A 13,002-nucleotide genomic window follows, 5' to 3' on the forward strand; every position below is an offset into this window, starting at 1 on the left:
GGTCAAGGCACGCGTGCGTGCGTCCGGAACTTGGGGCCGTGCTAATGATGACGAGCCAGTGAGCTGGAGGGCAAGCGAGCGCCGTTAATACAGAGGACTGATTGTTAATAACATCCCTCTTACAGGAGCTCACTCGCCGGAGGTCCCCTCCGTCTGCTGGGGAATTTATTAGGAGTCTATTATGTTTGCCCTAATTAATTTTTAATGGTCTCTCACTAAATTGTATTGAGCATTTCTTTTTTTTTGAATCTTGGATTGGAGCTTATTGTAACGATAAGCTCACATGGCGGACTCCTGGTGCCTGCTGGGGCTTTGCTGGTTCGTCCTGTTTCAGTTTCCGCCGGGTGGCGGAGAGACTGGCCCCTCCCCCAGCGAGAAGGGATTACGAAATCGCCCCTGCCGTGGGCAAAAACAGGCCGGGACGGTCCCCCCATCCCCAAAATCAATATCCCCCCTTATCCACTGTCCCAAGCAGGACTGAGCAGACGTGGAGCCACATGACGGAAAGCCCACAGGGACCCTGTTAGCCTCGCTGTAAAGTTTCCCCCAATCCTTGCGCACGCCTCTCCAAAAGGGCTAGTGATGAGATTTCACTTTCATAGCACACTGCTTAAGGAATAACATTCACACCCTTCCCTGCTCTGGCCCTCATTTCCTCTCATAGGTTTCCACAATGCCCGTGTGTTATTCTGAGGCAGGTTTGATGGCACAGCTTTGCGTGGGCGGAGAAGTCTTGCGAAACTTTAGATGGCGACAGGTGATTTTGAAGGAATGCGGCGCTCGTGGTTCTCCACTATCAAACACAGGTTTCCAAACTGTGCAGCTATGCTGAGTAGTAATAGAGCCAAGCAACATTAGGCTTATTTTGACATGTGCAGAAGAGTATGTGCAGAACAGATACCCTGCTTAATTCCCATAACTGCTTCCACATGTAGGTGTTACAGTCACATGCTGATTGGCTATCGTTAATGTGTCCGCAGGGCATCATGTTTTTGATTCCAGGTGGTGGCACAAGGAACTGAAAGGTGATTATCTGCTTTTATCGTTGCTGAAAAATAACTCGTCTTTTATCAGTCATTTTCTGCTAAATTGTTCTCTGGCCATTCTATGCAGTAGATGTCCATGAAGACCACCCTTTATCTAGATGGCTGCACAAGAATTTCAAACCGTTTTTTTTAATTTTTTTATTTATTTATTTTTTTTGCCTTTTTTAGCCTTTTTTTAGGCACTGAGGTTTTCTGCTTTTGTTGTCCTGGCTAAACTTAATGCCAGCCGTGAGTCATTTTTTTTCTTTTAAGAAAAAACGAAAGTAGCGAGGTTGTTCTGTAGTGACACCGTTGGCCCACGCTCCACTTAGCGAGCACCTGCTCATATGCCTGAAGGGCTGCAGTTCCACATCGGCCGCCTCCCACTCAGCCTGACACGAGCGGTGGAAAAACACCCGCCAGCAGAACGCCGCTCCGCGACCATCCCAAATCCTGGAAAATGGCCGCCGGCCCTTCCGCCGGCCTGCTTTTTTTTTTCTTTTTTTTTTGCGTCCGGCAAAAGGTAGGAGGTCATGAGATTTACGAGGTTACGTAAATTGGAGAAAGTTACGGGAGTGCGCACGTCCTTTTTTAGAAAATGGGCACGCGCCGAAGAATCTGGTTTGCGAAAGAGAGTCGTCTTTTTTTTTTTTGTTCCTTGCTCCTCGTTCCCCGCTGAAACCTCCTGTGTCTGACCAGCGGGCCTCTGCTTAGCCCTGATAAATGCGACCCCGCAGTCGCTGGGTCTATCAGGTGAGCCCTGGGGGGATGCCGATATGTGGAATTGAAAGGGGGGAGATTCTGTCGCTGCAGTCTTGGCAGACTCTTTAATTGGATTTGATAAATGACTCCCGTTGTGCCCGTCTCTCATTCAATCCTGCGGTTACAGAGAATGACCATTTGAAAAGGGAATGCAACCCACACCCTACAAAAAAAAAAAACATCTCCACTGTTTGATTTACCCTATTTCTCCACTTAAAATAAGGAAGTGTAAAAGACTTGAAGGCACCTGCGGTGAAAGCTGTAATGGTGCGTTTTCTTTGACAATTTAGTGCATTGTGTTTGACACGTTTTACATGGTGGACCAACGCATTGACGAAGATCATAGTACGCATATGGTAATGAAGTGCGAAGGCTAAAAGCAATCCCGTGTCTCTCTTTTTACACTACGACCAGTGCGCTAGGATATACTTGATGAAGTGCACTACGTGGTCTGCAATCATTCCGAAGGCCATTGGAAGTCAGTAGGAACCCCCCTCAATCACCCCCTCAATACACACGTGAATGGGATGACAAGTACAGGTTGCCTTCTATTTTTTTAACCCATTGCAGATCCAGCGAAATCAACCCAGCTGAATAGGAGGGAAAGCAATAAATCAGTTTGACTATTTAATTCTAAAACATCAATTTTACATCAGTTTTACAATTTCAGATTAATGCATTCCTTTGCTCGTTAATCCTGTTTGCCAACCTCTACGGTCCTGTAATCTGAGTTTGGGGGGTTCGTATGTGCATACATAACTGTCTGCTTTTGTACTGTAATATTTAAGTTGAGTTATCATATCAGCAATGTCTGATTTTACTGTGCCTTTCATTCAAAAGTTGTATTTACAACTTTTAGTGGGTTTAAATATTAAAATATGAATATATATACTAAGACGTTGTGTGTGGCAGTTTATTGGTGCTTAGTGTCTCTGGTGCTTTGCCCTTCTCAGACACCACAGTGGCTTTTCTACCATCATATGCCTTTTCCCCTGAAAGCCTCAAATGAGTGAATGTTTCACCGTATAAAATAGGACTGACCCTTGAAAGGCATCTTCATTTTTGTCCTTGGCGTTCCAAGGCCTATTTTGCCAAGTTGTGCTTTTCTTGCGGTAGGCCTAATTATCGCAGCAAGACGTGTTGCAGAAGAACCCTTTGTGAACTGAGGGTCTGTGAATCCAGCAGGGGGATGATGCACTCTCTCTTTCAGCTGGCAGGGAGAGAAACTCAAATGAATTTTTTGGGGCACAAGGAGGAAAAATATGGACGAACACTGCAGTAAGTGACAGCAGAAGCAGGGGAAGTCGGGGCCACTGCGAGGGACGACCGGCCTGGGCGAGAGCCAGCGTGCGCTTCGTCTCGGCAAATTAGCAAACGTTTCCCGTGCGAAGTCCCAAGGGGGGAGAAGTGGGCTCTGTCCACCGATAAATTCGGAGCTTCTGTGGACTGCTCCATCTCAATGAAGAATTGAACTTTTTTTTTTTTTTTTTGCCACACGCACGTGTGCTGCTCTGCTCACCGTTGGCATTTCACGTGGCCGTTCACCACGCCGCTCCACGCGGCCGCGGTCGGCGGAATTGAATAATGCGCTCGGTTCGGGCCGCCTGGCGAACGCTGTGGAAAATGAACGCGGTTTCCGGAGGCCCCCCTGCTTAAATAAACACGAGGCCCTGCCAGCCGCAGGCTGCGCTGCGTTTCGTAATGGCACACGACAAAAGGGAACTGACTGGTGTAAAAAGGAAACGCTTTTTGCCTTTGACCGAAGGGAGCCCAAATAAAGAGGAAGTGCAGTGTCCCCTCCTCCCATCCCCATCCCATCCCCAATGGTTATATAAACCATTCTCATACGTCTCCTCTGTGAGCAGATTTCCTGAGCTTATATAAATGTCATTGAATGCCTTTCCCTAATTGTCATCTGATCCTGCCTTTTCTTTTTCCATATAGCGACTTTTGCACCCTCTGTGTAACACCTGTATGGACAGGCTTTTTATTAGAAAAATAAATGCATATGCGCAGTGTTGTAGGACTGTGGAACCGCTTTATCTAAATCTGAGCGCAACCTTAGCCTCGCCTGTCGGATTTCGAGGTCCGGGGCCTGCTTGCGGATGTCTTGTTTAGGCCGTAAACGGCCTGCCTCCCCTTCTTCGATTACAGGAGAGCAGGGGGAAGAAAAATGAGCGATGACAAAGGAAAGTTTTCCCAGTGCTGTTTCTGCGCTAACTTGATGTAAAGTCTATTTCATGCTCTGTCAGGCCCAGCGAAAGAAGGCCATTTTTAGAAACGGAATAACCTATATTTTTCACCGGGAAATAAATCCGGCCGCCGTTGTGTTCGGTTTATAAATAAAGATGTGCGGGTCCGTCCTCGCGCGTGCGTCGCGTGCCGCGGCTTGGTTTTCCCTCCCTCCGTTTCCGTTGGTTACGTGCCGTAGTGAGAGGGAGCAAAAGAGAGGGTGCCAGTGGACTGATCAATGCGAAAGGAGTAGGGAGGGCCATTTAAGTATTTTAACCCTGCGAGACCCAGTGTTGCAAAAATGCAACATTTGAGGAACTCTAGAGACACCATTTTCCCCATTCAGTTCACCATTCTGTTTAGAACAACATTTCCCAGTTCCTTAGGCTCTATACTATATTTTGGCATATTTTGAAGTGAAACATGTTCTACTGTTACTCAGAATGGCTGGAGTATACACAACATAGGCTTGAAAATACATGTCTGGATGGGATAAGTCACAGGGTTAAGTAGTTTACCCCTTTGGACACAAAGTCCCTGTAAGGTTTTTAAGAAACACAATTTTTTATCAATGTTTATTATGAAACTTTCAACTTGTATGTTTTGGTTCGTAACGTGTTTCGGTAAAAATCCTCAGCAACAGTGTTTCCAAAAATGGACCAGCATCTAAAGAGTTAGAATATTCCACATATGCATTTTACCCAGGTCAGGTAAATGTTATGTGCAGCCCTTACAGAAACTGGTTAAAGGTTCTGCAAGCCAAGGACAGATTGAGTATGCGGTTGGCGATTTTGAAAAGGAATGGACAAGAATAGCGTAGGTCTGCCAATTTGTGGACGGTTCCTGCAGAATCCGATTCAGATCATGTGACCTTGTATCAGGGTTTTAATTCGTTCTGGCTCTGTGTAGTCTCTCCCATCACTCTAAACCCCCGCCCCCTCCCAATCTGCCTCGTTTCCCCCCCCGACACCGAGGTCAAACTGGCTGTCTGAAAAGCTTACGCAGCGGGGGGTTCAGCGTTCTCAGCCCTATTACCAACTCTCGCCACCGTTTAAACTCACACGATGGTCGCCCGGGGGGGGGGATTCGACAGACAGATGATTTAACAGCCAGTGACAGCGAGAGAGAGACAGAGAGACGGAGAGAAAGCTCGTCCACGTCCCCGAGGGTTTACTGGACGCCCAAGGCCTTGATTACGGCTGCGCACAGAGATCCGCGCCGCCGAACTGCTCGCCGCCTGCGCAGACGCGTGTCCGACACGTACGCCAGCTCGCAGCTCGCTACCCGTCGCCCGAGGATTAGAGCTGTGAACGTTCAGATGTTTGATTCGCCTGCCCACCCAGATCATAGCGGGTTTTTTTACTTAGCTCTGCCACGTGCCGTGGTTCAAGTCCAGGCCATTGCCATGGAAGACCAGCATGCTCATACGGTTCCAGATCACCTTAGAAATGCCGTGTCCCCAGCTCAGCTCATCTGACGTTCGGCGCTTAAGTGTTTTTTGCCGGAGAGGTTCCCTGCCCATTCACCCTTGAGCAAATATCCCCCTCCGAAGGTTCACCCATCTGTTACTGACAACTCAGTGGGACAAACAAGAATAGCTTCTAAAACAAGAGGCAACATGTTAAAAGTACTCTCGCAGTGATTTACTTCCGCATATTTGAATGCAGCATGAGGGCGAGTGAGGCGATACTTTGTGCCTGCATGTAATGTGACTGAACTGTCTGCACTTCCAGCAGCTTGGCATGACCTCTGAATGTTTCCACCTCTTTCAATCCCCCTTTTTTCTTCGTTCCCCGCTGGGAACGGGTGAACATTGCTGAAGGCCCATACTGGAACTGCAGTGTGGGTCTCGAGCTCAGACCCAGCCGTCTCTCTTTCACTCAGCACATAAACAGCTGAACTGCGCGGTCATTCCACCTGAAGACTTCATCATCTCCACAGCTACTGGAGTGAGCATTATGAACCAGCGTAGGCCATTTTGCAATGCATATGAGGTGAATATCCCGCCCTCCAAAGCCTCCCCCCTCCCCCCCCACCCCCGCAAGCCGTACAATGGCTGCTCGTGCGACCGGCAGGACTCAACGCCACAGTCGGCACCGACGCGGTCAGGGAACCGTTCACGTTAAGACTAATTAACCTCGCAAACTGAAATTCATTGATGCGTGTATGTATATAAGTCGTTATGAGAACATGGTGGGTATTTTCATGCCGTTAGAGCAAATCCTTTCGGTGAGGCACTGTCAGCAGGATCTCTCTCTCTCTCTCTCTCTCTCTCTCTCTCTCTCTCTCTGTCTCTCTGTCTCTCTGTCTTTCTCTGTCTCTGTCTCTCTCTCTCTCTCTCTCTCTCTCTCTCTCTCTCTCTCTCTCTCTCTCTCTCTCTCTCTCTCTGTCTCTCTGTCTTTCTCTGTCTCTGTCTCTCTCTCTCTGTCTCTCTCTCTCTCGCTCTCGGTGTGCGCACGCCCTATTGTTGCTTTCCTCCCTTCGTTCCTTCACACGTCGGTGGCGGAGCGGCCGTCGCGGTGTCACGCAGCGGCGCGGAGCGCGTTCTCGTCGTGTCACGTCTCGCCGCGCTGCAGCGCGCTTGTAACGGCTCTGTCGGCGCTCTGCCGGGCGGATCGTTCCAGAAGCCGGCGGCGGCGACGCGCGCCTGAACCCCGAACGTTAGCGAAACGCCGTTATTTTCCTGTGCCAGTCAGCTGCCTCCGCGTATCGAGGCGCTTACAGACCCGAGCGTTTACGGAGACGCGGAGTCCGAGGGACTTCACGCCCGCTCTGGCGAAGGGAAGCGCGCATCACCGGCTGGAGAAATTGTGCTCAGACATGCTTCCGTACGCAGGGCTGTCGGGCGCGTCAGGACCGCGAGACGACCTCCCCTGTATGACAGACAGGCGGAGAGCTTAATTTAACTTCCTGATGAGCTGCTCAGCCCGGCACAGTCTCTGCCTGCGGCGGTAATCATGTTACCTTTATCAGTTCAATTTGAGTGCATGTTTGATTTGAAGGGAAGCAGGAAACCCCCGGGAGGGCAGAATTGACCGAGTAAGGGAGCGTTGTTTGGGAGTGAACGAGAGTGCAGCGCTGTCTGGGAAAAGGGTGAAAACCCAAACTAAAATGGCTGAAGGGATGGGAGTCCGGAAAGTTCCGGAGAGTCTCAGGAGGGATTAAGAGTGGCTGAGATGTGGGTCAGGCTGGATGTGGAGCGCAGTGGGCCTCAGGCTCCTGTCTAATCCGCACTCTCAGGTTAGAGGGGACACGGGGCGAAGCGCGGAGCTCCTGTCCATTAAAACGAATGAATGAATAAATCCATATTGTGGTTGGTCTCCCTGTTCCTCCGCCAATTAAAAAATGGGTTCATTCAAAGTCACTTTGAGGCAAAGCCCGATTTGCGGTATGGGGATGGGGATGGCCTCAGCACTTTGGCCCTTAGTGCGAGGTCGATACACCCACGGTCTTCTGGGTGGGTGTCAAAATCAAGACCCGAACATTATTTTCATCTAGTTCTAAAAAAAAAAAAAAAAAAAGACAAATATATTTGAGGTAATAAACCATCTTTGAATACGGGGGAGCGAGAGAGAGAGAGGAGAGAGAAAATATGTGAGGAGCGCGGTTCTGCTGACAAGGTGTCATCGCTGGGAGCGGTCGGACCCGCGCTTTTATTACGCCACCGGGAAGTGAGAATGGCGAGACCTCTCGGATAAGAAGGCACTGAGCCGCCGGCTCGGAACGCGACGTAAATCACCGCGGAACGTCCTCTCGGTGATGGGACCGGTGGAGCCGCTCACTGCGCGCGACCCCCACCCCCCGCCGCGCAGCCGACAGACCTGAGGCGTGCTATAAAAAGCTTGTGTATTCAATTGAATGTACATTTCTGCCTTAGGCAAATTACAATATCCTTGTCCCTTTATGTGTTCTCTTTTCATGAGGTGTATTTGTTCAGGTTTTACACCTTTGTGACACGGGAGGTGTAAACGCTATCTGTAGAATGATGGCTATTTAATCATCATTGTGCCAAATGCATTACGAACAGGGCTGTTCGTTTCTGTTTATGTCGCTATTATTGCTGACAATGATGGAGGTAACAGCAGTAGCAATTGGTGCCATTATGATATCATCAGGCTACGATCAGAGTGTTCAGTCTTGTAATGTACGCCTTGTGGGTCAAGGATCGAAGGAGAGGATTACCCGCTCGGCACAAGCAGATTAAACAGCAGTCGCACCGTTTACGTTTGTCTGTTTTTACAGTACTGCATAAGCCGTTCTTGCGTGCAAAAGAAAGAATGGCGTGTTTACGAGTGAACAGTTCAGGTGCTTAAGCTACAGCATACCCTCGCAGTCCGCTTCCTAAATTCAACAAAGTGCTCATTATGAGATTTAAAAAATGCCAATTGATTTTCATCGTTCATCGCCCTATCGCCACCCCCCCCCCCCCCCCCCCAAAAAAAAGAAAAAACGGTCATAACCCCCACTTAGCTGCATTGTCTAAAACAAATGTTATTGGAATGACAGTGGTGATGTTCAACTCAATTTGAATGGAGTGATCCAAGCAAATTTCCGTTTGGCAGCAATACTGCCCACAGATGAAGTACATGTTATGAAATCCTCATTTCAGTTCAAGCCCCCTGCGGGAAAAAAAAAAAATGAAAAGAGAAAGATTCGTGCTGGTGGCCATGGTGTGAGAGGCTGTGCACATGAAAATAAAGGTTGTGTAATTATGGTCTGATTATTAATTTAGTGATTTAAAGGGGAGAGGGAAGAATTAATATTGCACAAGAGTGCTTCTATATATGGCAAATGTGCTTTGACAGCTGCTAATTGCATTTTGCAGGGGAAAAACAGACTAACTGTGCTATTTTTGCCCTCGTTTCAAAACCGATTTCCAAAAAAAATGTTAAACGCGCAGTTAAAATGAGGGAAAAAATGTAATGCAAATAAACGTGAAGTGCAGTAAAATGAATCATTATTTCCAAATTTACATAAACATTTCCAATGAAGGGCGATTCGGGATAATTCAAAAAACAAACTGCTTGTGGCTTTCGCAGTCAGTGGAGAAATTCTTGCTCAGTTTCAGAGAAAACCACAACCACCACATGTTTGGACCCTTGAGGATCGGCAGTAACCTCACAATATGCTTGAATTGTGTTTTTTTTTTCTCCCTTTAGGCGCAGTACAGAATGGCCTCTTTGTTTGAGAACAGAGATGATAATACCTGAGTAGTCCCATGCGAGCTCTTTTCAGGGGAGCCCTGCAGGCCTCTCTTGGCGGGGGGGGGGGGGGGGGGGGACCACTACGTTTCACAGGAGCAACAGACGACAGATGAATGTAACTTGATTGCCGACTCGAAAAACATTATTCAGATTCTATGCGCCGTCTTTACATTGCCTCCCTCTTCATAAAATGCACTTGATTGCGCTAATTGTGTACGCAGAGAATGAGAAGGAGAGCAATCTTTCTACGTCTTCTTTGCCGAAATGCCACGTCCGTCCTCTTCACTGTAGAGGAGAATAATTCAGGCCATCGCAAATGCGTTCGATAAGAATATTTTTACTGCGTACTGCTGTTCTGGGAAAATGCAGTACAGTAACATTGTATATGTTGCACAAATATAGCATATAATGTCAATAAGATTGGTTGTGCAGGGGGTCCTGAATAAATCCTGAATAATAATGAATTTGGAGAAACATTGTGTTAAAGGGTTTTGATCATTAAAAATGTATAGCTTTAACATTTCATGAAATTGAAATAATGTTCTCATCTTTCCTTATTCCAGGGAAATTCTGTAGTAGCACTGTGACTGTGTGAAGATTAAAATAATTTTCAATGCACATACAGCAGGACTTATATTATAGTGACATAATCTCCACATATCTATATTCTGTGACCATGATTGCAACAAGTCACATATAATTTCCTCACACAAGCAAGGTGTACCTATGAAATTGCAAACGCATTAGATTTCAGGGTCACACCACAGTTTTACTTTGTTGAGATTGATGCAGTGATTCTGAAATGCAGTCAATTTCAGCCTCTGGTCTGGGAATTTTATATCTGAGGTTTCAGTTCCAGTTCTAAATGCTGATTGGTGTGCTTAGTGTAATATTGGTCAATCAACCTTCCTATCAGTACTAATATTCATGATACAGCACAAATAAATATAATGTTCTTACAGAATTTGAATATCAGTGCGCATTCCGCAAACATAAACTTCCAAGACGCGTAAACATTGCAACAGTCAACTGATGAAAAACAGACTGAACATCTCATTAAGCTGCTTCGATTCAATGGCCAGATCTTCGGTGTAGGCTGTCCGGTCTTCCACTTTACATGCAGAGAAGAAAATAGCTTTTAACTTCAAAACAACAGTGAGGGGCGAAATGAATAAGATTCTGCACAAATCCCCTCCCCTCCATGCTGACATTCACGATGTTACACAGGTTCTCACTGCATACTACTTTATTCTAGCCACTGCGTTTATTAAAACATTTTTATTCTTAGTTGTATGATGTCTGTGGGGTTTCCAGCCTGAGGCAGAGAGAGTACCTGTACCAAGGTTTGGTTTACACAGGATTGAAAGGTAGAACTGCCAATCCGGTGAGAGCATGCCTCAGCATGGAAGAACCAAACCACAAAGATGATGCTGGCCAGGTTCGTATTTGTCCCCCTTTTGCTGGATTAGTTGGTGGCAGGTCTCCACAACGTGCACCCCGCTTTTCTGTGAGCGATCCCCCATGGAGGCCTCAACAGCAGTAGGATCAGACTCCACCTGCAGACACATGCAAAGCCTATTATTGAAATCCAGAAAGGCACATGATATAGAGACAAATGGAGGCTGTTGCACTGGGACAAGTAGAGACCTGCTTTCTTTAACAACATAAATAATCATTTAAAGTCACAAGTGTGCCACAAAGTGGTAGATGTGCCACCTGAAACCCCAAGACACGAATCTGTTTTAATCCCCTACTAATTTGTCTTCATCTGAGCATCTGTGGTCTAGCTGTTGTGGGAAATATTAAGGTTCTTCTTTTCTTGGCACTAAGTGCCTTCCCTTGAGGATAACCAGATTGATTTATTTAGGATGAAAATATATTTCAGGATGAAGGGGTGCAGTGTGTTTGGACTTTCAAGTAACTCTGGCTGCCCTTTGTGCTCTGAGAATTAGAGTTGCAACGTGGATAGTGTTAAACAAAATAGAGGAGTTAAATCAATCCATCCATTATCTAACCCACTTATTCCTGGTCATTGTCACTGGGGCCCTGAAGCTTATCCCATTCACTCACACTTCACTTGTTTTTGTATGATTAGGTGTGATTCCAGTGCTAGTTTGTACTTGGTAGGATTCTTGCTTGCTGAACAAGCTTACTCTACAGGGTTGGAGTCCTGATCGATGTGGTCACTTCTGGCACTACGATCCTTACTTCACTCTAGTGTTTCTTTTGCGCCTCTACATCATGAAACCTATGCACTTGTTGTACGTCGCTCTGGATAAGAGCGTCTGCTAAATGCCTATAATGTAATGTAATGTAATGCTGTCATACGTACAGGCAATTTAGACTCTCCAGGTAGCCCAACTAGCATATCTTTGAACTGGGGAGGAAGTTGGCCGACCTGGAGGAAACGGTCACGGATAGGCAGTGAAAATGCAAACTCCACACAGAAAGGCCCTAGCTGGGATTCGAACCCCTTGAACAAACGACACAGTATGCGTTATTTTACTGTTCCACCTGCACGTGCTAATGCAATTGAACCCAAATTCCCTTAGCTGACTTAGCTGTTCGTTATTTGTTAACAAATATTACATTTTCGCTTGAAGCGCAAGTACAGTGACCTTCGCGCCACTCAAGTCCTGGGTTCTGCTTCGCTCGCTGTTGCTTGTCGCAAAGGCGCAAAGGTTTTAACACATGGTTCCCAGAGATAAACACTGTGTCACATACGATTCCCCTCCCCACTTCCTTCTTCCTTGTCTGCTTTAATTAATTTGATAACCCTGGGTAGTCTGAGCGGCTGACTGTATTGCGCCTCAGAGACAACCACGGGAAGCCCAGACTGGCGGGAGACGTTCCCCCCCTTTCATCTCCACGAATCGCGAAGAGATCACAAACGGGAATCAACAACAACAAGGTCCCCAAAGTGAAATGCCAGCGAATTAATGAGTGTTTACTCAGATTGGGATGCGTTTATCTGTCATTAAGGCCGCCAGAGAAGCCGGCGTTTACCATTACCAGTGCAATTAAGAACGGCTTCGCGTTACTATCAGGAACTGGATCGGCAATTACGAAAACGGGTCTGTCTTAAGTACCCCTTTTGTCCGTTTAAAAAAAAAAATGCATTCTGTTGATATTTATGTTGACAAAGGTTGTGAAAACAGTAACTTGCGACCCTTATGCAGCAATGCGCAATTTGAGCTGTGCTGCGATTAAACAGGGGCAAAGTACAGCTGCTTCAGCTTTGTCATCTGCTGAGGCAGCTGGCTCTTTAGGAGGTGAGCGGCACATCTTAGGGGTATCTCTCAATTCTGTAAATATTGCCTGGAAAAAAGAAAACAAGAAACATTTTGTAATCAGTCTCAGTCTCAAATGACTTGCCCTCATGTTTTAAGCCCCTGGTAGTTGTGCAGCATTTGAGCGAAAAAGATAATGTAACGCCAATTGGCCAGACTTTGCCTAACATTTACAGTAATTACTGGATCTTCTTAAAAGGTCTCTTGCAGAACTGCTGAGGCTCTACAGCACTTATTTAAAGAGGATACTAATCAAAAACATCTTACTCATCATTTTGGGGTCAAATAGGTCACACCTGCTTGTTTTAGCTCATTATATTTAATGCTTTCCTCAGCAATTGGGAACAAAAGGAAAAGGATCATTTGGACTTAATATTTCTTCTCACGTATTAAGCGCAGCTTAAGCTCATTGTCCACAAAAAAAAATTCATACGGCGGTGCCGACAGCCACCGACCGGTCTGGCTGCCCAAAGGCCCTGAAGCAGGCCG

This window comes from Anguilla anguilla, chromosome 4 (assembly GCF_013347855.1).
Source record: "Anguilla anguilla isolate fAngAng1 chromosome 4, fAngAng1.pri, whole genome shotgun sequence".
NCBI lineage: Eukaryota > Metazoa > Chordata > Actinopteri > Anguilliformes > Anguillidae > Anguilla > Anguilla anguilla.